Source organism: Nyctereutes procyonoides, unplaced genomic scaffold, assembly GCF_905146905.1.
Source record: "Nyctereutes procyonoides isolate TBG_1078 unplaced genomic scaffold, NYPRO_anot_genome, whole genome shotgun sequence".
Taxonomy (NCBI): Eukaryota; Metazoa; Chordata; class Mammalia; order Carnivora; family Canidae; genus Nyctereutes; species Nyctereutes procyonoides.
The window spans coordinates 12,135,760-12,163,723 of NW_026575134.1; the positions used below are offsets into that span (position 1 = coordinate 12,135,760).

Sequence of the window (27,964 nt, forward strand, 5' to 3'; positions counted from 1 at the left end):
CGTGATAGAGATTTTCAGCGTCGCCAATAGCCAATGTGGCATAGATGCCGCAAACATGAGGAGGGGTACCAAAATAATTGGGGGTGAAGGTTCCCTTAGGGCTTGGCTCAGGGAACTGAACCACTTTCTGAATGTCTGTGGATTTTGCCATGTGCAAAAATTTGCTTTAGAAGACACTTTAAGAAGGAAGGAGCAGGCTACCCTTTTGAGTTGCAAATTTGCTTTCCCTTGATTATTTGAAGGTGAAGCATGGTGGTTGTTTTGGCCAGCAACCCAGGAATGCTACAGTCAGCTCTGCCTTTGAGGTTCCCAAAGGGGATACTTGTAGTAGGGACACTGACAAAGCAAGACAAAGTTACAACTTATTATTAGCTGAGGCTTTGGTCTTGAGTCCCAGTGCAGAGCTCCATCACACTGGGCTAGAAGAGGTGACAGTCTCCTTTCCCCTGAGTGAAGTTGGTTTGAATGACCTGGAAGCAAAGTACTCCACGAGACAGGATCTGAGTCCTTAGGGCCCAAACCAATGTCAGACATTAACCCTGTTATGGGAAAGAGAAAGACTGAGCCAAGGTCCACATCCAGTAACAGAAAAGGGGAAGGGTTTCTCTCTTGCCATGTATGGCACAGGGCTAGGCCATCTGCCTCAGGTGCTGGGCAGAGCTAGAAGCAGACCCAAGCCTCCTTGGGGGAGAGAGATGCTGGAAAGATGGAGAGATGAGTAGGTGGAGGGGGGAAAGGAGACAACATTCACATGCTGACCTAATCAATATTCACCTGGAAAGGTGCACTCATATACTTCTCCTTCGTCCTCATTTATATTTATTCAGTGTATTGACAGATATATAGTAAGTGTTCAATGTTTGTTGGATTGAGTTATTGTAGACATGACTTAAAGAGTCTTGCAAACTCTTTCTTACACACCTCTAAAGAGTTTTTCAAATGTGGGAACTAAGTAACAAGGAAAGAAAAACCTTGATTACTCCAAAATTGGTTTTAATTCCGAGGAGGAATCATTAACCTCAACATTATTTTTTGTCCTGATGAAATAGCATTGCATCAGATCCAATGAAAATCTATTGAGTGGTTTTACATGTCATTAAGATAAAGCTTTTGCAACACAGAAAATATTTTATAACGCATGCATAAACAAGAACATCTGAGATGATTACACATCTTTTTATTTTATTAATGGAATCACTTTGCAATTCATAGTTGTCTTAATATTTCGGTGCAGTCGAAGGTTCCTGAATTGACACTTGTTTCTCTTCTCTGAAAGGTTTTTCAGAGATCTGATAGTATGACTTCTGTTTCTAAAAATCCAAAGTCCAAAAAGCCACAAATCCTCCCTTAGAAAACCCTGGGTGTCATTGAATTGGTTGTCTAAAAGAAGCGAAACCTAATGTGCTCAGCTGCAATTGTCCTATGCCGTCTCCATGCTGTCCTTTTCTGGCTGGTTCTCAGCTGGAATATTTGCAAAGGAGACATTCAGGCTGAGGATTGAGGAGCTGGAGCTGGTTAGGCTCCGGAGCTGTCCATAGCTGAGCCTTTGTCACCGTCCAGGTGGGGCTCCTCCCCTCTTGGCTGCTCCCGCCATCGCTCTATGACCCTCATTGAGAACTTGGGGCCTTTCTACCAAATGAAAAATTTTAAGAATAACAACAGTAATAATGAGGCCACAGCAAGGAAGTATTTTAGCCATGTCACATACATGCATTGCAAAAAACCTTCCATTCCCTAAACTGGAAAGAGGGAACAGACAAGTCGCTTCCGTCTGGGTTGCATGAAGGGAATGGCCACTAGAGTTTCAGCCAACTCTCTGCTGTCACCTTTGATTGAAACCAGCAGAGACGTGTTTTGGCAAATCTATTCATAATTTGTCTTTCCTTACAGGGCTCCCCAACTTGGCAAATTGAGTTTCCCATCAGGGAGTCTGTTGGAGTTAATGTATTGACAATCCGCTGTGATTGACGATGAATGTCTCATTAACATTTCCCCCACTCTTTGACCCCCAGGGCAATGCTAAGAAGACACCTGGTTTAAAGAACTAAAAGGACGACTTCTTCACACAGGAAGAACTTCTCCAAAGGTAAGGGTTTGCCTTCTGAAAAGGTTTAAATTAGTAAAGAAGGGAATCATACCGTAAAATATGATTATGTAATATTATTGCCATCATTAATACTTTTCAATCCAAAAAGTATGATGAAAGACGGGGAGCAGGAATTAGAGATGCAAAAACATTAATCATACTGCTTGTCAAAGGGGACGGATCGAATACATAGGAAAGATAAGCCAGCCCTTCGCGTCCTTCCATAGTAATGAGATTTCTGTCTCACTAAGTCATGAATCATAAAGTTCAGAAAATAGCAGAGTGAAGGCACTGCTAGTAAACAATATGTTTCTGAAGGAGTTGAAGATTTAAAATGATAAGGAATCATTTACGAGAAAAGAGTTTTCTTTTTTATTCAATCGGGTATCAGAACATCCCCCGAGAATATACTTATCTGTACATAATGTTTGTTGTCTCACAATGAAGCCAAATAATATAAAAGTCTGTTTGGAAAGTTTAAATACTACTGTGATATGTGCTTTCTGCTTTGTAAATCAATTGCCCCGAGCCCCCACTGCCTACCCCTTTCCCGCTTATGTCACTTAGAATTATCAGCTCTAGAACAGACTTTGCCAGGCCTGTGATGCCTTCTGAAAAGCCAGCCATTATAGTATTGAACTTGATGAAGAATATCTTACTTGGAGATCTGGAACATAGTTCAGAGACCTCTATCTCATAAGGAATTTATGAGAGCGTGATTGTTCAGACATTTAGTCCTCTACTCTCATAGGTTTTATTTAACAAATAAACTCTCATGGGCTTTAATTATGAAAAGAAGATTGTCTGCAAGATTTGGAGGTAGGAAAATCTTGCAAGCATGTTGTCTCTTGCCCTTGAGAAATGCTAACATTAATCCATTCAGATGTTGTTTTCTGCTTAAGAGGAAGTGATTCATGCCTCAGTTGAGTTTGCTCCTGTTGTGTTGTATAAAAACTAATTTCATGTAACTAATTCTTCTGGTGCTTCAAAATACCCCCAGAAACCCCCAAGTCAGTAGCCTGAAAACCAAGAACTTTGCTTTGTAAATCAAGTCACACACATTTTGTTCTGCTTTGAGGAGTTCTTGAAAAGTGAAAATTAGTAAAGACTAGCAAAATTGCTGTCAAATAGTTGCAACCAATACCAAAGAGCCTTCATTTTGTATAAGTGGCTCTTCCACTAGAAACTCCCTTAGTTAGTGTAAAATAACTTACTTTTAATGTTTTGATATATATATATATATATACCTCTACAAGCCTCCTCCAACTGGTGTCCTTAATTCATAAAACAACACCTGAAGGTCAAGCTAAGCAAGAGTAAGACCCATCCGTTCTGATGGGGACACGGAAGTCTGGATCTACCAAAGCACAGTTGTTGGGAATTAGGAATTAGTAGTAATGATGTTAACTAAAGGTGGCCTACAGTAAATCACTAGTATCTCAGCAGTATATCATGGCAAGTCCTTCTGGAGATTATATATCATGTGACACCGAGGAGAGGTAGGAAGACAGCAAGGCCAGGAGCTTATTTGTAAGTGGTGGTTTCTAGTGAAAGGGGGAAGATACACGAAGACCAAGCAAGTGGAGGAGTGTGTGGTGTCCTTGGAAGGTGGCAGGGGTGGAGCTCAGTAAGGACTCCAGCACTTTCCAGGGCACTCTCAGGTGGTTGCTACGGAAGTTTGCCTGGCTAGTGGTGCTGTTGCTCTTTCATGCGTTGTGTGAGAGTTACTTGACTTAACATCTCTGTCTTCTAGAAGCACAGGTGAACAGTTTCAGTCCTACCCTTCACGGTACATTCTTCTCCTTGATCTTTTTGGTTATTAGTCTTTTGTTAAATGATGAAAGTGAGCTTTTAGTTGACGGGCTCTGTTAGAGCCACCGAAATACCTCATTTTGTCTTGGTGAATGATTTAATCTGGTCGAAAACGAAGTACCGAGTGTCTTCCCCCATTTCTTTCCCTTGCCTCCGGGAAACAAAGATGCCCTGAAACTTCCCCAAATTGTGAAGCACTCTTGTATTCAGAATGTCCCCAGGCTATTTAAGAATTCAGCCTCCAACATTAGAAAAAGAAAGTCTGTTTGTAGCTACTTAGAGTTTTCAGTGTCTTTCCCATGTTCACTAGTGTGCTACGGTATCCTCAAGACATAACTGACCATAACTGTGGTGTCTGAATCCCCACTCCCACACCCACTTCCTTCCCTCCAGAAGGTGTTACCCCAACTGATTGATAATCCAGCCATGTATAAAAATCAAGTTCCCCTTCATCATTAACACTAATGTGTAAATTCTCTAGAAGGAAAAGAATTCTCCGCGGTTCTGCTACTTGGCTCGAAAACCTTGGGGTAACTTGCAGGATGGCTAATGATGGAATTTCTAGAAGCCACCAGACTGGGAGGTCAGGTAGGGAGGAGCACCCCCCCAAATCACTTCATAACTGGTGTCCTGCTCTGGCTGCATTTGTAGAAGTTTGGTCCTGATGGTAACCATAAGAAGTCCGTAGAAGAATCATGCCCTGCTATACCTTAGGGTGTGTCCCCATTTGGCAAGCAATATGAAAAAGGAAAACCTGACAAGGTATTGGAGCTATTTGATGACAGTTTTTGGTTGGTGATTCAAAAGCCATTCTTTCCCTTAGACTCACAGCACTATGTTTTAATTTTTACAAAGATTTTATTTATTTATTCAAGAGAGACACACAGAGAGAGGCAGAGACACAGGCAGAAGGAGAAGCAGGCTCCATGCAGGGAGCCCGATGTGGGACTCGATCCCAGGACCCTGGGATCATGACCTGAGCCAAAGGCAGATGCTCATGACTGAGCCACCCAGGTGCCCCTCACAGCACTACCTTTTAAAAAATTATGTATACATAAGAGGAGAATGTTATTGATATTTTGAGTAGATAATAATAGAACTGATAACAGGAAAAAGATTTTTATCTTATAGTTAAGTTCATTTGTCATTTAGTTATAATTTATAATATAGTTAAGTGATTTGTCATGTGAATCAGTATTTAATTACAAAGCACAAGGGGACAACTGTTTTTAACACTGTTTAACAATAAGGAGATCTATCAGAATTTGTCCTACGGGATCATTGTAAAGCTGAGTTTTTTTTTAATATTTTATTTAAATTCAATTTGCCATCATATAATACCCAGCACTCATCTCATCATGTGCCCTCCTTAGTGCCTGTCAGTCACCCAGTCACCCCCCTTTCCCTGACCCACCTACCCTTCTACAACTCTTTGTTTCCCAGAGTTAGGAGTCTCTCATGGTTTATCTCCCTCTCTAATTTTTCCCCACTCAGTTTCCCTTCTTCCCCTTAGAGTCCCTTTTACTATTTCTTATATTCCACATATGAGTGAAGCCATATGATGATTGTCTTTCTCTGACTTACTTATTTCACTAAACATAATACCCTCCAGTTCCATCCATGTGGAAGCAAACGGTAGGTACTCATCCTTTCTGATGGCTGGGTAATATTCCATTGTGTATGTAGACCACATCTTTAAAGCTGAGAAGTTGTATCTCATATTATTGGACACCAGACAAATCTAGGAGACACATCATCCACAAGAGGAATATGCACCTCATGAAATGAGGGGTGAAAAGCACATGAAAGACAGTTTTGGATACTGACAAAAGCCAAGACAGGGATCTCAACCTCAGCAGAGGATATTCACCTCTTCTTTGTTTTCTACCCGTTTGTTGGGATTGATTGCATAGTCATCTAGAGAACCAAGCGCTCTTTTCTTGGAATTATTGCCTTCCTCCCTCTTCACCCTGAAGTATGATGTAGGCAAGCTCTAGATTTCAGCTCCTTGCCCACAGCTCTTGAGCTGTTGGCCCACTTGGGAGCACCCTCCGTCATGATGGTGACCTACTTTCATCATGATGGCGCCATGGAATCAGGGCTCTGCCCAGAAGCCGAGGGAGAGAGAACCTTCTGTTCTTCCATCACAGCTTTCCATTAACTCTGTGGAGCCTGAGTCACTCCCTGTGACCTGTGGTCACGTATTAAATCTCACAGTGCGAGTCGGGATGTTTATCTGTGAGTTATTCTGGCCTCTGTGACTGAGAGGCCTTTATTGATTAAGTCTGTCTGCCTCTTGCATCCTGTCCTCATAACTCTTATGAGGCACAACCATTTTTCTCTGGAAACTCACCCTGTCCCCCTCCCACTACTCTGGCTTTTCAGCCTGAGAGCTTCTCTGAAGGCCCCGAAAGATGCCTGAGGAAGGGCACCGGCTTTCTGTGCTGGGAGGCCGCAGGAGGATGGAGCTCGGGCAAGGATGGCAGAGGGCTGAGAATGGTCACAGCGTGTTTCCGTGGCAGTGACAGTGCTGGTAGTCAGTAGAAGGAACCCTGCAGGGGTTATGTGTTCCTCTCCTATCCTCCCTCTGTGGTCTGATGGGGAGAAGGATCTACTTCAGAACTGGAAGGAGGAAATTGCCTAAGTCAGTCTTGTCACAAGGAAACATGTAGCGACTTAGCCTTTAGATGTCAGAGGGTTGGTGCAGTGACCTTTGCAAAGACTTACTGGATCAGATTTGTTCTCCCCCAAGCTCTTTGTGCTTAGTCTTGCAGGTTTAAAACACTGTTTTAAATGTTTAGAGCTGGAGCTGGTGGTGAGAGGAGGCTGGATCAGTGGGCCACAGACTGTAGCTTGGAAGCTCACTGAAATGACTAGAACTTTACCACTCTGGAGGGGGGCACTCCCCTGTCACCCTCACTCCCAGCCAGTGCAACCTCTTTTGAGATAACTCCACCCCTAAGAGGAAACATCTTCAAAAGGATCCTTAGAAACGGCATCCCTTACTCATTAGGACTTAGCACCTTTACACTCAGCAATCTCATGACCAAAATTCATACGTGTTGAAGATTATAGGCCACAGCCTACTGGGTCGGATTATACTGGACAGCCTTAAGTATTTAGGTCTGCACAGACAGATGTAGGGATGGGTGCCTAGGTGCTGTGGGTGCTGTGAGCAGACTCCTTCCTTCCAGCATCTGGACATTTCATCCCTGGCTGCTTTTGGAGGGAGTCAAATCCTGACAGGAGAGTTATCTAGGGAACTACCCAGGAGGAAAATGAAGCCCCCGTATGGAGCAGGAGGCCAGGCCCAGGCCCCTGCTGGTGACGCAGTATGTTGCTGTCACATCTGAATGCATACACAAATAGATGCTTGGACTTCTTCTTCTTCTTCTTCTTCTTCTTCTTCTTTTTTTTTTTGCTTTGTTTTGTTTTGTTTTATTTTGCCTTTCACGGCAGCATCTGTTTTGCGAGGCAAAGAAAAAAAATCTCTTGGAAGGCTTCACGTTTTCCTATCTGCAGAAGGCATTTCTACAGCTTTTGTCAAACTTAGCTGGTCTGTAAAGCGTCTTTGTTTCTGGTTGACTGTTGCAGAAAGCAAGTCCATAAACTAGCACGAATACAGGAGAGAATGATTTCTATTGAAAGAGTCGAGTAGGATATGGTGCATGGGGCCAGTGGTGAAAAGGGTTTTGTTTCTTGCAGGGCGGTGGAAATCCACATTCATATTGGCGCTTTTGCATTCGTTAGCATGCACGGTTAAACAATGGGCATGCCAGCCGACGTGGCGGTGTTGATTAATGCATTCCCTGAACGTGTTGATTAATGTGTTCCTGCAGTGCCTCCACAGCCCAGACTGCACCTGAGATGAGACTGCACCTGAGATGCGCAGGATGGGCCTGCCGGCCAGCCGCCACAGCACTCACAGGGGCCCACTTGGGCATGGGCCTTCCCTGTGTATGTGTAACACCAGGACCATTATGCACAAACCCACAGATCCCACAGACTTTTTACAGAAATCCTGTCCTCTTGCAAAAGCGTCTGCACCATGATCTAGCCAGAGACTCTAGATTATATAAACTATGAAGTGCATACAAGGAGCGCTCTTTCTAGCTGAACAGATGTTTGGTGCCCTCCATCCCATGGGTGATTCCACACCGATTTTCATTTTTGTCGTTCTCAAAGGTTTTGTAAAGAAAAGGAGCAGAAAATACCTCCAGCGTGCAGTTTTTCACTTGAATAGCCTGGGAAGGGATATGCCAGTGGACTGTCCATTAGACACTTGGCGAAAGTGGCATCTTGGTTGGAAACCCAGTCTTCCCAGAGACAGGGATTCCCATCGACCCAGTGAAGGTGATTCCCTTCCCAGGTGGCTTCTTTCAAGGTTGTGACTTCTTTTGCTGTATTATGGATTCCCATCCAACCACTTTTTTTTTTTTTTTTCTGTAGAAATTGTTTCTGGAAAGGCTCATCTTGATGTGGTTCTTGCTGGCTAATTGTTTGAAAAAGATGAGCTTATGTAATTTTGTATTTGTTTACCATCTTACTGGTTATTTGAGACGTAAGAATTCTACTGCTACTTTTAGAATTTTCTGACCCTACAGTTCTCAGCAAGATGACAACAATGATGAGAAAGCCATGTTCTCAAACGACGAGAGATTGTCTGAATGTAGAAGAAATGGTTCAGTGGCGTTGCCCACTGTGCCTGGGGGCCTCCAGCTGTGAGGCATTTTCATAGAGGAAACCATCAGTGTTTTTAAGAAAAACTATTTTCGGCTTTGGAAAAAGCAAAGTGAACAAGTTCATCCCGAGCAAGTGGGAAATTTTATGTATTAGAGAATTACTGTAGGAAATTATTATGCACAGAGGTGGTGAAGTCACTAGTACTTATCCCGTTTAATTATTGGCATGAATTTAATGGCAAAGGATGGTATTCTGATATATTCAGGGCTTGAGTGAAGAGTCTTTATTCCATTTAGATTTAGCCTAAGTGACAAGACTACAGGAAAGGTCTACTTTGGCAATTCATGGAATACATAACTTCTATTACTTGCTTAACGCCATCTAACCCCAAATTACTGTTTTAAAAATACTTAGTTATATGTCTGTCTCACGGGAATTATTTGTTGAAAATAAACAAGTGAAACATGGAACCACTTCCTTGGCATTGGTATTCATAAAGTTCTCTTCTGGAACTCGGGGTACACAGAATATGTGTTTAAATCCTTACCAGTGATGTGGAAGATGTATTTGGGAAAACCAATCTACTTGATTTTTCAGACAACCTGTAATTATATAATATGTTTAAATGAGAAATGCACCAAAATAACCGACAGGGACTTCACATTTGTGATTAGACATGCATTTTCATAGTGAGCTTGAAATCCACAAGAACTGAAGGGGTAAACAAAGAGACGCAGTGAACATGATTAATCCGTTTTTCTGCAAAGCTTTTGATACTGTACTGAATAAAAGCTTTGCTGACAGAAGCTGTTAGCCTGGTGAAGGAGAGGCCATAGGAACAGGTTATGAAAGGAGAGAATGGAAAGCAGAGAACAATCCACATGGAAAAGGAGGGCAGGGGAAATGGTTTCTGCAAGTTTGTATTTATTTTGTTGTCAGCAAGCACAGAGAGCCTGTAGTTAATGTAGTTTAAATGACTTTGTTCCTGGGGGGAAAATACCTACAAAAGAATTTGATGAATATAACTAGACAAAACTACTGTATTTAAATTATTCAAATGACCTGGAAAATACATCTAAGTTCCAAGTGTCCTGTAAAATATTTCTCTGTTATGTAACAGTTCCCTGTTTTAGAGAATCCAACCACAGATAAGCTTTAATATCAAAAAAAAAGGTCTTCAAATTGATTCGTCATACAAAACAATAAATCATTTGACTGGTATATATATTTGAAGGGTCTTAAAAACTTTCTTGCCGTAGAGGGGTAGGAATAAAAGAAATACATTTTAGACAGCCTCTTGCACCATCTTGGGCCCTTAGTTCATGCTCTATAAATATTTGCTGAATGAAAATGAATATTTGTCATGCACCAAACCCAGAAATCATCCCTAGGGAAAACTTTCTCCTTAATTTTCTCTCTGCATCTTCAAAGGTGTTGCTGATGGTTATTGGTTACACAGAGCAGCTTTATGTTAACTTGATAGGCATTTTCATTTTCCTGAAAACACAGCTTTGAACACCAGGATTTTTCTTCTGTAGAACAGTCCACAAGTTCAGTGAGAAAGTAGTTGTCAAGCATCTACATTATAGTGGACTTGCTGATTCTGTCCAAATTATTTTTATTACTGAAATGTAGCCATCTTGATCTAGTAAGTGCTCTAGTGGACATGGGAGGGCATGGAAAGATCTTTGTTATGAAGAGTGAACAACTGAAGGCCTTTCTTTTATAAAACACATTCCCCTCAGCTGAGAGTCAAACATAGTTCTTCGCACTTAGAATGTTCAATAACCACTGAATGACCTATGGGGCCATGACCAATACCTGAACCCAGAATCTCACCACTTTATTGATAATAAATCAGACTTTATTCTGGAGTTATTTGGATTTCATTAATACAAATACTACTACCGATAGTACTGACTGTCTTCATTAACAAACATTATTGATTGCTTTTTATATATAGGGAACGATGAGAGGCTCTGCTAAAGCAGCTTGCATTATAAAATATGGCTTTTGCCCTTCAGTAAACTCATACTCTTTAGTTACATACAAATCAATCAACTGTTCACAAGCACATGTATGTAGTAGGTGTGAAAATAAAAGGAAAGCACAGAGTAGCATTATTGACTTAAATGTGCTCTGGGAGTTCAGAGGAACAGTGACCACTAGATAGAGATTGACAAAGATTAATGGCTGTTTTGAACTTGAACTCATGATTGAAGGGGGAATGGTTTTGAAACTAGTTCAGGAAGATTTTAAATAAAAAAGAGCAGAAATTCCAGAGATGGAGGGAAGGGCGCGTGGGTAGCCCATTCCATTGAGCATCGGACTCTTGGTTTCGGCTCAGGTCATGATTCAGGGTTGGCTCAGGTTGTGACCTCAGGGTCCTGAGACTGACTGAGTCCCATGTCAGGCTCCATGCTCAGTGGAGTCTCAAGCTCCCAATGAGTGTGGAGTCTGCTTGAGATTCTCTCTCTCTCCCTGCCTGCCCCCGCTTAAATAAATAAATAAATCTAAAAAAGAAAAAGAAATTCCAGAGGGGAACAGCCAAGTCTTGAACAGGAGAGGAAGAGAAGTGCTGTATTTGCATGGCAAAAGGAAAAAAACATGAAGAAATTTATAGCAGAAAGTAGACTTAAGTAAGAAGTGGTTGAAAGTGACCTTTGGAGAGGTGTTTGTTCTTTCTTTAATGGATGAATAAACATTTGTTCATTCATTTATGAGCTACTCTGTTTCAGACATTATCAAAGGGTAGCAAGCAAGCTATACATGAAATGTGTAGAGCACAGTAATAGCGGTATGGTGCCATCAGCCCCCCCCCAAACTAAAAGTATTGACATTGTATATATTTATGTTTGTGTATATAATGGTGATACAGAAGCAAATGTGACAGCTCTGCATGGGGGCAGCAGGAAAATCCTGGAGAAGTATCACTGAGGATGAATAGGCATCTTGCAGGCAGACATGGAGAAGGACGTCCCAGCTGTGGGCAGAGTCACAGTGGATGCCACTGGAAGCCTTAGGATTGATGCACTGTGAGTGCCCTGGTATGATCGAAGGTGAGGAAGTTAGAGGTGCTGTGAAGGCACGTTGGAGAGTATCATCTGGGCCAAGAGTTTGGTTTAGGGTGCCAGATTCCACGTAAGGATTTTGAGTAAAGGAGTCACATGATCAGATCTAGTCTGATAGTTTAGCACACATGGGTGAAAATTGGAAGCCGGACACCTGCAGGAGGCGAGAGCTCCTTAACTGGAGAGCCTGACACAGAGAGGACAGTTTACAGCATATTGAATGGCCCCAAATGCCAGTTTGGAATGAGAAATGAGGAAAAGCAAGGCCTGACCTCTGGCTTGAGACAAGGGTGGTTGGTGGTGCTACTGAGCAGAATAGAAAAAGCAGAAGGGCTGCTTTTGAGAAGAAGATGGAGTTCTGTTGTGAATATGCCCAGTCTGAAATACACCTGATTATGACCATGCTGTACAGAGTTTGAATTATTTCAGGTACAAACCTGTTATGACCTTGAGTGAGAAGGGACGTCTGCCCAACTGGTGTTTTGAGAAAGTTCATTTGGCGTCAGTATTTTAGGGAAGTTTCATGAAAGCCATTAAAGATGAAGAAAACAGGTAGGATACTAGTGCCATGGTGAGTGCATAGGGACCGAGAACCCAAAATTGGGAGAGAGGCCTTGAGAATGGCAAGCAGACATGCCAAGGAGTCAACCACGCTGTAGCTGGAGAACAGCTGGAGAACTTGCCTTTCTGTTGTCTGGTTTAAGTCCGACAGATCTTTTGTCACCTTCTTCTCTGAACGCGATCTCAATGGAGACGCTCTGCCTTAGTTGAGTTTCATCTCTGGAGCTCAGAGAACTGGGTTGGCGACAGTGACAGCCGGCCATCCCAGGCTGCCCTCAGAAGGTGGGGGTGGTTTCCCACGGACCACATGCGAGAAGAATTAATGCCATCAATCACGTCCAGGAGAAGAACTGGCTCTAGAAACCAAAAGGTCAAAAACTCTTATTAACCGAAAGACCTAGAATGTACACAATTCAGACCAAAATGACTTTCTCAGAGAGCAAGCTGAACAAAGAAAATTTTGCCAAGGGCAAAACTGAAGGAAAACAGTACATAGCATTCCCAAGGGTCACTGGAAACATTTTTTTGAAGCAATAACATGGGACAGTGTGTCATTATTACTAAGCAAACGCATTTGAGTCCAGCGTAAGGAGGAAAGAGCTCCATTGTTTCTGTCCTTGTTATGTTCGTGGCGGTGGATTTGTTTGTCCCATGGTCACTGTTTGGAAAGGGAGATCACTTAGCCACATGCCAGATGACTGAGGTGGTATTTCCACGAACCATTTCCATTTTAATCATTCTTTCATATTTGTTGATGAAAAACGGCTTCCCCCTAGGGCATGTGCTAAGATGAATCACAAGGCTCAGAAATTTTGTCCTGAAGTGATGAGTTGGCTGCAGAGGGAATTCATGTGTACTTATGGACAAATTCTGGCATCGTTAAAGCCTCAAATCATAATTTTAAATGCCCAAATCATAATTGATATTCATAAATTTTTTATCTTGGGCTCCTGGGTAATCAAAACTCACACCACTGGCCATTCGTCTTCTCTTCAATCAATCACATGGAAAAGAACTGTAGTTTTTAAAAAATAGATTACCTAATTTTCCTTTTTATTTCTCAGGTACCTAGGATAAGCAGAGAAAGCCCCCAAGGGTGACGTGGCACTCCTTTCATTTAATCCAGAATCGTGGCATGAGAGAGTAAGCAGTTCTGTGGTTCATGCGGCGGTGGGGAGGCGGGGTGGGGGGCAGCGTGCTTCCTGCTGTAGCTCTACCTGTCAAATCTTGTTGCCGGTGACCCTCAGGTGCCTGGTACCAATTCCTCATTAGTTCCTCTTCTGGAAGTCAGATTGGTGATCCACGTGGGCCTTGGAACCTATTATCTGGAAAACTGATACTTTTCAATGCTTCTGTAAATTTTATGGAAAAACCCTTCCAATTTGTTTCCCACATTTTACTTGCATTTATTTTCAATCTGCCTGGGTCTGGAACACACTGTGGCATCTGTAATGAAATTACATTTATCATCCGTCAGTAATTCGCTTCCTGATAAAAGGAATGGGAAATGTTTGTTAGGATATACAATAGCACTGCTTTTAAATCGTTCGCATTATATAGAATTCTTTGCAAGTGATGTTAGAGAGTTCGTTATAGTTTAAATTCATTTTTTAAATCGAAATTATGCTTTCTCTTCTCGGCATGATATAGCTGTGCCCGTATACTTCTCCATTGTAATTAATGTTTTACCTCTGTAGAATATAGACAATCTTCTACAGTTTCCTTTTTTTGTTGTTGTAAAGAATTCTTTTTAATGAGATTTAGTGAGTCACTGAAATCTAGTTCCATAGAAATGTATATTCAATAGAAGTGAAATTTGTTCCCTTCGTAAAATGAAGTAAAATTGATTTTTTTTTTTAATAAAAAAGGGTTTCTGTTACCGAGTTGACAGTATTATATTTTGGCCAAAAGTATTTGGATATAAAGATATTCTTTTTCACGATTGAGTTTCTGTTGATTGTGCCCAAAAATCAGCACCATAGTTTCAATTTTACAATAAATGAAAAAAGAAAATGAAAAAAACTCTTAAGTTGTAAAGCCATATCTGGTGCAAATTTTATTCCCTCTTGGCCTATGTGCCTCAATCAGGGTAGACCTTTGCCATTCTTCTCTGAAACTACTTATTTGACCTGTTCTTGTTTCAGTGTTGCCCCGAGGTTAGCGCAACATGAAGCAAGTTATTTTCTTGAAAGGTCTCAGCTTACCCAGGGACGCATTTGTCTGATGCTTCTCCGTTACATATCATGTGATGGCCTTTTTTAGAAAATGGATATTTATTATAAAAATAGCATCTGGGATCCTCTAAGGCCATAGTCCATAAAGACAAATTAGTTTAATTTCACATATTTTAATGTCTTCCCAATAATGATGGCCCTTCTTCAATATTTAATAGGGTAAAATTAACATGATGTTATAACAACAGTTGAGAATAATCAAAATATGTCCAAAGCAATATATGTATTTTTTAATATATCAGGTTTGGCATTTTTTTTCGAGCCTGTGCCTGTATAAAATGTCAACAGAATTTTATGGAAGTATTAAATTTGTATGCAGACAGTAATCCATGCATAGTGGAACTGCTATTCCCAGTAAGATTTATTTTGAAAACAGTCACCATTTATGTGGCTTATGAAATGCCAGACATGTTCTAAGCCCTTGACGTGTTTTATCCCATGTCATCCTCTTGGCAACTGTCCTCATCTTATAGATGAAGCAACTGAGGTCCCCGTTGCCCACGCACACCACACGGCTGGTGAATAGTAGAGCAGGGATTCAAACCCAGTTAGTCTAATAATCCCAGAGCCGTGTGCTTCACCACCACACCTCTGCCTGAGCGGGAGACGTGCTCACCACAATACTTAACCAGCTCATAAGGGAAGCCCTTGGCCTTGGGAGCTCTGGTCAATGTGCTGTGGGTACGTGACAAATAAGGTCTCCTATGGAAGTCAAAGCTGTTACCCTGCTGCCCATTGTCATCAAATAATAAATCTAAAGGCTGTGAAGGCTGTTAACACTGCACCTGTGGTTCTAAATATCCATTCCATGTTCAGGCACCTTGTGTAGAATAAATGACTGTGACAGAAAGAGAAGAAGAGTCCTCTAGGCCCAATGATGCGGTGTGGTTGGAAATGCCTCCCTGCAGCAAGATGGTTTAATTGTAGTGCTGGGCACCCTTCTTCCTAGTGTGACTCATCATATCTGGAAAGAAAACCTAAGGTTTTGGAATTTTGGCATCAGTGCGGTTTGCTCACAGGTAGGGCGAGTATGACATTTGTCCACATTAATAGACCTTGCTTTGTACGTTGTCATCCCCCGACCTCCGGCCGTCCTCTCCTTTCCTAGAGCTCTTCCGCAGGAAGCTCTGTGTGTGCTCTTCACACAGGATTTCAAGCGGCTCACTGTCTGCTGCTTTGCAAGAGAAATTACCTGATCCCTGCTCTAGATGTGACTTCCTACTCTTTTCCTGGCCCTTTCCCATCCTGACCCAGAGTTTGTGTTTTGATAGAAGAATCTAGGAAATAAATGGCCCTGAAGACCTAAATCCTCTCCTTCGATCTAAGTGGTATAATGCCACACTGAGCTTTTATCTATTTGGGACAAGGGGAGCCCTGACCCACAAATCTCTTAAATCACCACACAGTAAAACTGTCTACTTATAAATCTCCCATCTACTTAGATGATAATAATTTCAGTGATGCCTTTTAGACAATGATCATGATAAATACGTAGTTTTTTCTTGAAATACGATCATCAGTAGTACTAAAGTATGGCTTTGCAACATGCGTTCTATTTAAATTTGTGTTTCATTTTATTGACTGTCTCTTTATTTCCATGTGTTTCATTCTAGATATTACTTACCCTTCTCTGTAACCTAATGAAGTTTGTGTAAAGCTGAAGCCCTTACCCTGGCCTCACTCTTACTCCTCTCCCCCTTATTCTACTCTTGGTACATTGACTCTTCAATGGCCCTTGAACAAGCTTGGCACACTCCTGCCTCAGGACCTTTGCACTGCGGTGCCCTCTGTCTGGGACACTCTTCCTGCGTATGTCACCATAGCTTGCTGCCTCTTCTTCAGGTCTTTGCTCAAATACCACTTTCTGGTGAGCTGATTTCTGATCCTGTGGTGAGCAAGTGTACCTATGCGTGTGCTCACATGCACACACAGACATAACAAACTTTGAAACCCCCATCTCCCTCTCTAGTTTTATTTTTTTCTTTGTAGGACTTACCACCTAGCAAACTATTTAATTTACGGTTTTTGTTACTACGTATCTCCCCCCACTGGACCATGAAGTCCATGAGGGCAGGAACTTTTGCCTGCTGTGTCTGTTAATGCATCCCAGTACCAGGAATACTGCTTGGCTTGTGGTGGATGCATAACTTGCTCAATGAACGAGTGAATGAATGAATGAATGAAGACTTACGGAAATTCAAAGTGTCGGCCCTTTGTCAAATAATGTCCCTAGCTGAACAAACCCTGCCTCACTTTTGTGTAACAGCGACTTCTCAGGGTTCAGAAATGTCATACTGTAGACCTCAGCTTACTCACAGATTCTTCTAGCTGGAGGAAAGGGTAGTGTGGCTTTCCATTGTTGACTGCGGAGGTGGAGTTGGAAAACAATCAAAAGAAATGCTCCTCTCATTTTTGGAGCAAACGAACAAATCTAGCATTTGTTTTGGGGAGAACAAATGCTCTCCGCAAAGAAGAGAAACTGTTCCCAAAATCTTTGAAGTATGTCACTGATCCTTTAACCAGTAGCTAGAGAAGCAAGTATCCTAGTGACAAACACGGGCTTTGTTGGGATGAAAGCTAATCATAAGTTTACAAAAACTGATTGGGCATTTGGCTTGTGACTAATTCTTGGCAGTGACACAGAGGAGGCTCTTCACGGGCCCAGACACACATATTTTGAGTAAAGACCGTTGTCCTCAAAGACATTCAATTTTTTTTGCCTAGTGCTCTCTTTTAGATTAAAATAATGCATTGCTCAAGATATAAATAACATTAAGGGTTCTGCCAAAGACATAGTGGATTCTATAGTGGTAGAGGGAATAGATTACTTGGGGGGAGGGAGTATCATTTTTTGCTTTTTAGAGGTTTTTTTTTTCTATAATTCCCTGAATTTGCTAGTTGTAAAAGCACAGGACACCATATGAATTGGAACAGTATTTCTAACAGTCTCCCAATGCTGGGTCTGTGTTTTGTGGTGTGAACAGTGAAGCCAGCACGTGTCCTTTCAACACAGTAAAAATCTTTGTCAGCCCCCAAGGCCTGCCCTGGTGCTGCATCCGTGTAGTGATTCCAGGATGCTCGGAGGCCCCCTGTAACCTCCCTGTCTCTTAAAAACATCCCACAGCCTACTAGCTAGTACCTAAACTTCTCCTGCCAGAGCATGTTTCCCTGATTCCGATCTGTATCTATTGTGTGGCTACTGCTTCAAGCACACATCAGACATGGGGGCAGGGGGAGCAATCGGAGTTGCCTATATAATCTCCCATGTGCACGCATCTGTAAGCTTTGATCCCTCTGGAAATGAGGCCTCTGAGGTCTCATCTGTTGGTAATGCCTTAGAGGCTCCCTATTTCGTCTCCTTCCAGGGAGAGCTGTCGGGATCCCCAGGACCTGAAGGGAGAGAGAGAAGCCAGCACCTTGTAAGAAAAATGCACGTCTGGAAAGTGCAATAGAGGAATATATCCCATTTCATAATTTTGTGGAAATCCAGTCTTGTTCGCTAGTTGTTAGGGATAGAAGGATACCAGGTGCTTGAAAGCTTCTGGTTCTCTAATTGCCTGGGTTTTGGTCCTTCTGGAGACTTGGAAATGTGTGTGAAAGTGCATCAGTCAGAAGTGCAGATTCCCGTCAGTAACTGTGAAACCAAAGGGTCAGCCTTTGCTTCTGGCGGACCTCCTCTGGGAGGTGTGCAAGCTCCGGGCGCTCCCTCACCAGGAGTGGGGGAGCCCTTCTCAAAGAAAGTCACCTTATAAACCAGAGAGGAGCTAGGGTGATCCAGAGCCCCTTTTCTTTTTCTCCCCCCCCTTTTTAAAAAAGATTTTATTTATTTATTCATGAGAGACAGAGAGAGAGAGAGGCAGAGATACAGGCAGAGGGAGAAGCAGGCTCCACGCAGGGAGCCCGATGCAGGACTCGATCCCAGGACCCCGGGATCACAATCTGAGCCAAAGGCAGATGCTCAATCACTGAGCCTCCCGGGTGCCCCTGGAACCCCTTTTCTTAATCTGTCCTCAGCACCCTGAGGAGGTTCCCCCCGTGATGCTATCCCCAGATCCAGGACACCGACCACAGTGGGGCACACTGACCAGAGGTGCCGTGGTGGTTGCCACAGATGCTGTTCTCTGTCTATGGAAACAAGGGCGTTTTAGCTTGTTTTCAAGTGCACGGACTCGAGAGTCAGACAAACTAAGCAGTCAGCATGAAGCCTGGTTTTGCTGGTAGCAAGAACAAGTAAGCTCATCACTGTAGGCCTCACTTTCCTCGTCTGTACAATGGGAAGACATCGATGGCTTGGGAGAGGTGGAAGAGGCCTAACATAGGCAAGGGACCCAGGAGAGAGCAAGCCCTCGGTAAGGAGGAGTTGTGTTAAACATAAATAACACTCAATCCCACGTGATGGAGAATTCTCCGATTTTAGAGGAGAATAAAGGAAAGCCAGGAGATCTAATGAGGGCTGAGAAATTCGGACGGCCTCACAGTCATCTAATCACTTTTTCTCCTACTCTTAACCCTGTTGCAATGAATAGTTCTGTCCCAAATTATAGATGTGTCGTAATCGTGGCCCTTTTTGCCACGGACAAAAAGTTTCTTATGCATGGTGATGCAAATGTGGGCGAAGGGATGCTAATGGTATAATGAGCCAGAAGTTAATGAACAGGAAACCGAACAAGAATAGGGCAGACAACTTGGCACCAGCGCTGGCTGCGGGGCAGGAAGTATAAACCCGGCGTGTCCAGAAAAGGGGAAGTGATTCGGAAGACGGGGGGCGGGCTGGCCGAGGGGCTGCTTCTGGACTTCTGAGCACAGCCGTGCCTGCCGGGGGAGAGCACGTGTGCAGGCCCCACGCCGTGCACCGAGCAAGCAGAGTTTGTGATGCCATCAACACACGGAGCCATCGCACACGGAGCCACAGTCTACCCCATGGGCCCTTGAATCTATGTCCCCCTGTTTACTCTTGGTTCGCATGTGTGAGTCCTGTTACCTAGAGAGATTGCGAATGTTGTCAGGGGAGGGACAGTGTCCTCTGCTTTCTATCCTGCTCCCAGAGGGTTGGCCCAGAGCAGGTGTATGCATAGAAGACAAGGGACGGAGACTAATGGAATCCACTCTAGGTATTTTAAGCAAGGGAATGGTTTGGAAAGGCTGGAGCTGCAAAAATGAGAGGGAGGGAGGTGCAAAAGGAATGGAGGGGTGATGGCCTGACTAGAAGCAGCCGACATTCCTGGGCTGGAGCCCGTGAACTCGCACCTGGTTTTTGTGTGTGGGTTGCACGCACGTGCATCTGATTCTGCATCTACTCAAGAAGTGCTCTCCCCACTAGGGTCCTAACGGATAAGGAGGTGCCATTGCTTTGTGAGCTCTTGGAGTCCAGGATCACGCCTGCCCCACTTCCACCACAGAACCTGCCACCCGCCGCCTCATCCTGAGTCCAAGCCAGGGCTCTCCTGTCTGCATCATGCTTTTGTGTGTGTTGCTCCCCTGTACCTCCAGTTAGCAGAGCCAATGGGGAAGAGGATTGGGAAAGGCATATGGAAACTTAGTCTGCAGACTCCAGGCCCCAGTAGTACAAAGCAGAGCGTGGGGCTGAAAGACAACAGGAGCTACCTGGCCCATGTGCTATCTGGGGAAAAGCACCCGATCTGAAATCATGAGGCCAGAAACCATGCCTTGCCTAACACTCGGTAGTCATGTGATCTTGTACACATCTCTTGACCTCCTGAGCCTCAGCTGTCTTCCTCGTAAGATGAGACTAACAGTGGTATGATGTGGCAGAGGTGTCAGGAGGGCTGAATGAGACAATGCATGTGAAAACCATGTAGAAACGATGAGGAGCTGTGTAAATATTAATTACTTTGCATGAACTCATTGGCAATCATTGAATTCACTGCTTATGAGACAGTCATAAGGGTTTTTTTTTATTTTTAATAAACTAGAAAAGACTTCTGCTAGTCTCTCAATTTACTGCACGCACTTAGACTTCCTTTATGATATAGGAAAACCTCACTAAATTGGGGGAGATGTGAGATCAGTGGTACTTGTCAATTTAGCAGATTAAAAAAAAATTTTAACAATTCTCTTTTGATGGGTCATATCCAAAGATAAGCAGCTGAGCCCTCTTAGCAGCAGGAAGGAAGGGCAGCTAGCCTTGGGTTACACAAATGAACTTATTAAGGGGATTTATAAAGCCATCTAGTTAATCAGAAAGGAGGAGAGTGAAAAGAGCCTTTCTTAGCCAAGCCGTGATCACCCGCTGGACAATTAGAAGCACAGTTTTCATTATACTGTTGTAGTCCTCACTTGGGGTCAGGCATATGAGCTAGGATACAGCTGGTGGGTGGATGCAGTAAGGCTGTTAATTAATCACAAGGGGGTGGAAACGGAGGATGAGGCATTCACACCCTTTGATTCCGAATGGCCCCTGTTCCACCGCATTGACCCGAGTTTCCTAAGTTGACCTCTGTTAGATTTCTATGAACTGTGGCATGTTAGGTCCTCATTTACAAGTTGCCAGTGGAGTGGTAGAGGCAAACCATTGACTGTGGTCTTGATTCGATAAAGATTGGGTTTAATTTCTTTTAGATATTTTATTTATTTATTTTTAAAGATTTTATATATTCATTCATGAGAGATAGAGGCAGAGACTTGGGAAAGAGAGAAGCAGGCTCCCCATGGGGAGCCTGATGGGGGACTCGATCCCAGGACCCCAAGATCATGCCCTGAGCCAAAGACAGATGCTCAACCACTGAGCCACCGAGGCATCCCTTTTTTTCATGTTTTAGTTTAAGAGTATAGCCAGGATTCAGCTCCTCTTGTGGGGGTAATTCAGTTGTGTCTCTTCATCTCCTCATCCCTTCTTTCCCTCTCCACTCCAAGAATTGTGGCAATGTATTAGTTTTAGGCAAAGTCAAAAGAAACATTGATCACTCTCCTCATTGACATGCAATAAAAGTAGAGGTAACAAGTATAGTTAACAACTGGCTGTACATCAAAGAATATATGTATATGGCAAGTAAGCATATGAGAAGATGTTCCATGTGATATGTCATCAGGGAAATGTAAATTAAAACAATAGTGATTCTGTGGAACCATAAAAGACCCCAAATAGCCAAAGCAATTTTGAGAAAGAAGAGCAAAGTTGGAGGCATCACACTCCCTGATTTCAAATCATATTAGTAAGCTATGGGTGTCAAGAATAATATGGTATTAGCATAAAAAACAGACATAGAGATCCATGGAACAGAATCAAGAGCCCAGAAATAAACCCACACATATATGGTCAATTCATTTATGACCAAGGAGGCAAGAATATACAATGGGGGAGAAACAGTGTGTCTGCAATAAATAGTGCTGGAAACACTGGACAGCTATGCATCTGCAAAAGAAACTAGACCCTAGTCCTGCACTATACAAAAAAAATCAACTGAGAATGGATTAAAGACTTCAATATAAGACCTGAAACCCTAAAACTCCTAGTAGAAAACAGGTGGTAATCTCCTTGATAGCAATCTTGGTGATGATTTTTTTAATTTGACACCAAAAGTAAAACCGACCAAAGCAAAATCAACAACTTGGGACCATACAACTAAAAAGCTTCTGCACAGCAAAGGAAACCATTGACAAACTGAAAAGATAACCTACTGCATGGGAGAAAATATGTGCAAATCATATGTATGATAAGGGATTAATATACAAAATGCATAAAGAACTTCTACCAGTCAGAAAAAAATCTGATTAAAAAATGGGCAGAGAACCTGAATAAGCATTTTTTTCCAAAGAAGACATGCACATGAGCAACAGGTACATGAAGAGATGTTCAATATCATGATCATCAGGAAAATGCAAATTGGAACCACAATGAGATATCACCTCACACCTGTTAGAATAAAAAAGACAAGTAATAACAAATATTGGTGAGAATGTGGAGAAAAAGGAACCCTCGTGCACTGTGTACACCTTGTGCTGAGATTGTAAATTGATGCAGCCACTAAGGAAAACAGTATGGAAGTTCCTCCAGAAATGAAAAATAGAATACCATACAATGAAGCAGTTCCACTTCTGGGTATTTAATCTGAAGAAAATGAAAACACTAACTCAAAAAGACACATGTACCCCTATGTTCACTGCAGCAGTATTGATAATAGTCAAGACATGGAGACAACCTGAGTGTCCATTCATGGATGAATAGGTAAAGAAAATGTGAGATACGCACATCCCCCTACCCCACCCCCAAAACCCCGCCACCCCACCCCCACTGGAATATTATTCAGCCATAAAAGAGAATGAAATTTTACCATTTGTAACAATCATGAGGGCATTATGATAAGTGAAATAGACCCGAGAAAGAAAGACAAGTACCTTGTATCCTCACTTATATGTAGAATTTAAAACAGAACAAAACAAAAAGCAAAAACGTCTAAGCTCATAGATACAAAGAACAGGTTGGTAGTTGTCATAATCAGGGGAGAGGGTGGACAAAATGGGGGAAGGGAGTCAAAAGGTACATACTTCCAGGTCTAAAATAAATAAATCGTGAAGACATAATGTACAGCATGGCAACTGTAGTTAGTAAATACTGTATTGCTTATCTTAAAGTCACTAAGAGAGTAGATCCTACAAGTTCTCATTACAAGAAAAAATTCTGTAAATGTATGGTCTCAGGTGTTAACTAGATTCATTGTAGTGGTCATTTCATAATATATACAAAGATTGAATCAATATGCTCCACATCTGAAAGTTGTACATCTTATAATGCTGTATGTCACCTTATAATGCTATATGCTCAGTTAAAAAAAGAAGAAACCGAAAAGAAAAACCACTCACCAATGAGAGGCCGCTCCATGTCTGTCAGAATGGCCAAACTCCAGGACATCAACAACGTCAAATGCAGATGAGCGTGTGGAGCAGTAAGGATGCTCATACGTTGCTGGTGGGAATGCAAAATGGTACAGCCACACTGAAAGACACTTTGGAGGTTTTTTTTATAAAACTAAATGTACAACAGTACATATGATCCAGCAGTTGTGCTCTGTGGTGTTTGCTCAAATAAGTTGAAAACTTATGTCCACACTAAAACCTTTACACGGATGTTTATAGCAGCTTTGTTCATAATTGCCAAAACTTGGAAGCAACGGAGATGTCCTTCAGTAGGTGAAAGGATAAAGAAACTCTGGCCCATCCTGCAATGGAGTATTATTCAGGACCAAAAAGAAATGAGCTACCAAGTCATGAAAAGACATGAAGAGACCTTAAAGGCATATTATTAAGTGAAAGAAGCCAATGTGAAAAGGCTACATAGTGTATGATTCCAAGCATTCTGGAAAAGGCAAAACTATGGAGGAAGTAAAAAGATCTGTAGTTGCCAGATGACGGTATTGGGGCCAGAGGGGAGCGGGGGAGTGTGATAAACAGAGCACAGAAATTTTTAGGGCAGTGAAAATACTCTATATCATAATAACAGGTATACCTTATTATACATGTGTCCTGACCTCTAGATTGTACAACACCAAGAGTGAATCCTAAGATGAACTATGGGCTTTGCGTGATTGTGATGTGTCATTGTAGGTTCATCAGTGATAACAAATGAATTCTTAAAACAAAACAAAACAAATGAACTCTTCTAATGGGGCATGTTGATAATGGGGGAGTCTATACATATGTGGGGTCAGGGAGTACATGGAAAATCTCGGTGCCTTCCTCTGAATTTTGTTTTGAACCTGAGCCACCCAGGTGCCCCTGTTAGTTTTAGGTTCAAAACTAATCTAAAGAACTAATCTAAAAAAAATACAGCATTCAGGGGCACCTGGGTGGCTCAATCAGTTAAGCATCTGCCTTCAGCTCAGGTCATGATCTCAGGGTCCTGGGATTGAGCCCCCCATCAGGCTTCCTGCTTAGCCAGAAGCCTGCTTCTCCCTCTCAGTCTGCTCCTAGCCCTGCTCATGCTCCTCCTGTGCATGCATGCTCTCTCTCAAATAAATAAAATTTTTCAAAAATCTTTATAAAAACAGCGTTCAAAATTCAAAAAAAAAAAATCAAAACACTGGTGATACTGTCATTAGCTAGTCCTTATAACCTATGCTTAACTCTCAAGGAAGACACATTTTAGAAAGAACAAACTCTTTGGAATCTACTTGTCTTTCTCTAGGTTGTTATGCCCATCATTAGATTGTATTAATTTCTGGTTTTCTAATTATATATCATCAGGCCTCTGACCTCTAAGCATTTGCTTGGTATCTGGCTGTTTTTAATTCAAAAATAAATTGCATAATGAAACTAATTCTATTTTCCATTGAGATAATGCATTTTTAATTACTCAGAAGGGAGTGAAATTAAGTAGTATTTATCCAAAGTAAATGCAGGCGATAATAAAATATTTCCATGGGCATGTTTAATTCCAAACATGCATGTATACAAATTAACTTGGTGTTGGATTAAAGGTGTTTGGAGGAAGGGGTTTGCCCAGAAACACGGCTCTTTTCTTTTGATCTTGTCTATTTCATCGGCCAATAGCAAAGTGACTAGACTCTGGATTTGCCAGTTTTCTCTGTGGAACCATTGGAAATGTGACTAATCCTGGGCAGTTTTGTTCATGCTCATGTACGGATTGCTCTCTGAAAGTGCCCAGATGTGAGCACTGTTCACTCCAGCTTTGTAATGCCGTTTATCTGGCAACAGAAGCCCCATTTGCAGTAGTTAACTATCTTTTCTACATTTGCCATGGTCCAGCGGTGTTGCAGGGCTTTGTGGCTTCCGTAGCTAGTTGATGACAATCAGCAGATTTTAAAGCCTTTTCAGAACCCGGAAAGAATAGATAATGAGAGCGCACAATGCTGAAATGACGAGAGGAATAATGGATATTCAGATGTTGATGCCATTTAGCTTCCAAAGAAACGATTACAGTTCATTTTCTTTGATTAGCTTTTTCAAGTTTGGAGTTTCATTCTTTATTGTTTAACTTCTGTAAGATGACATTCAGAAAAACATTACCACATGAAATCTGTCAGAAATGTTTAGACAGTTGTAATCACAAAGAGTAGAAATGCCTGCTTTGTTCTGTACCATTGACCCTGCTCTGTCCTGCGCTGATTGTTGCTGATTCAACTTTTTAAGGATATAAATGATTGCTTTCTAAATGTTTGAGGGAAATGGATTTTAGCTTTTGTCTCAGATAAGGAATGATGTTCGGCTGGTAGAAACTTGGAAAAGAGTGAATTAAATGAAGTAATATGATTTTTTACTCAGGACAAAGAAGTCTGATGGTTCGCACTCCATAGATCATGTCCAAGATACAACATCCTTCCTGCTTTCTGCTCTTCCCTTCTTAGATTGTTCCTCTAATCCTTACTCTTTCAGGGCAGTCTGGGTGGTTTAGTGTTTTAGTGCCGCCGTCAGCCCAGGGCATGATCCTGGAGACCCGGGATTGAGTCCCACATCGGGCTCCCTGCATGGGGCCTGCTTCTCCCTCTGCCTGTGTCTCTGCCTCTCTCTCTCTCTCTCTGTCTCTCATGAATAAATAAATAAAATCTTTTAAAAAAATCCTTACTCTTTCAGATTGACTGCTGGTGATGTCCATGTTTTATGCAGCAAGATGGGGAAGAGCAAAAAGGATACATGCCTCCTAGTAGTAGTGTTTTTCCATCTGACCAATCTATTGGGTTTAGCACTGAATGTTGACCTTTGAGACTGAGACAAAATAGAGCTCTTAAAATTTGGTGAGATTAATGGACAAGCATACCGATTATCTAAGGTCTTCCACAGGTATGTTTAGGGAGAGGCAGAGGGAGAAGCAGGCTCCCTGGCCAGGAGCCTGTTGTAGGACTTGATCCCAGGACCCTCGGTATCCCAACTTGAGCTAAAGACAGATGTTCAACCACTGAGCCACCCAGGAGTCCCAGATTATTCTGCATTTTTATTTGCAACAGGGAATAATGTCCTGTAACCAGCCTGAGTTCTAGATAACTTCTGTTTGGAGGAAGTCCCAGCCCAACTCACCACACATGCTTTCCCAAGCAGGCTGATCTTCACCATTGCAGACCCATCATGCCCCACAAAAAAACCAGAATTGGAGACAAGCCATTGCAAGCAACAAGAGAGACCCAAGATCTGAATCATGACCTCTGGTTGAAGAAATAACTCCTGTCTTCTCCCACAGAAGGCAGATTATACCCACATCAAAGATAAAAATAACCAAACTCAGTAGTGATGGCCCTTATGAGTAGTTATGTGGCATCCTTTGGGTGAGGGAAACACTTTCCCTACTGCTACTGGCAAGACTGATGGAGAACTCTCCCTGGCTCCCGCTGATTGCTAAGTTATCCCGAGAAGCATTTAGAGGATGAAGTAGGGGTAGGGGACAGGTTCTAGTGTAATTCCAGCTGCCTATCAACCTGAGAAAGAATTCACATCTCTGATAAAATATGCTCTTGGGCAGAGATAGGAGAATACACGAAATGTGTGAATCTGTGTCAAGTGAGCTAAAAGCACAAGTTTCTTACTGAATCTAAACTAATTGGCATATAGAGACCCATTTACATTAGCTTACTTACATCTCAGTTACTATGCTGATGTATATTTTCCACGTGTCATTGAGCTCCCACTGCTAATAAATGAATTTCAATATCAGAAAACATATTTAGCAAAGATTTTGAATAAACCAGCCTTTTTTCCTACAAAGATTTCCTATTTAGGATTTAGGATTTCTTATGACTTAAAAAACTCAGTGTCCTGAAACTTCACTGTATAAGACATGCATTAACGTAATAAAAATGACATATCTGGGGGCACCTGCATGGCTCAGTGATTGAGCATTTGCCTTCAGCTCAGGGTGTGATCCTGCAGGGAGCCTGCTTCTCCCTCTGCCTGTGTCTCTGCCTCTCTCTCTCTCTGTATCTCTCATGAATAAAAAAAATAAATTCTTTTTTAAAAAAATGACATATTTGATTCTTTAGACATCCCAGCAAATGGAGGTGTGGGCCATGGAGTAACATAGACCTGGCTTCGAAGCATCATGGCATCCTGCCATTTAATAGCTTGTAAAATGGGAGGAATAATGCCCACTTCATAGGATTCGGAAGGATTAAATAAAAGAAGGGATATAGAAGGTGAAGGTTTGATACATACTAATCACTCGATAAATACTTTCTCTCCTGCCTCCGATGTTTCTTTTTTTCCTCTTCCATCTCCTCCTCCTCCTCCTCTTCCATCTTCCTTCTGTCCTTTTTCCTCTTCTTTCCTCCTCTGTTTCTCCCCACTCTTCTTCTTTCTTCCACCTGCATTGCCTTATTTGTCTCAGTGACTATTGTCCTGCTCAGAGGAATCATCTCCTGGACCTCTGTCATCATTTTCACCAGTTCACCATTTGTACTTGATTTCTGAAATGGTCAGTGTCCTTCACGACCAACACTGTGCCTGTGGGTAAGGCTGGCGAGCACTGCTCTGAAGCAGTGGTCTGTAAACTGTTGCTGCGAATCCAGTCCTGTTTGTATGACCTGTGAGTCAAAATGGTTTTTACATTTTTATTA

At 42.2% G+C, this 27,964-nt stretch overlaps 1 protein-coding gene across 5 annotated transcripts in view; it reads left to right on the forward strand.

Moving 5' to 3' along the window:
* NRCAM (neuronal cell adhesion molecule) overlaps window positions 1–27,964 on the forward strand; it is a 276,389-nt gene that overhangs the window by 131,730 nt on the left and 116,695 nt on the right. For 4 of the 5 annotated variants that reach the window (XM_055301029.1, XM_055301030.1, XM_055301032.1 and 1 more), the window contains exons 3-4: window positions 2,013–2,086; window positions 13,278–13,356. The gene's annotated coding sequence lies outside the window, so the exon portion shown is untranslated. The remainder of the gene's footprint in view (window positions 1–2,012; window positions 2,087–13,277; window positions 13,357–27,964) is intronic. The other variant, XM_055301028.1, reaches the window with a different exon arrangement.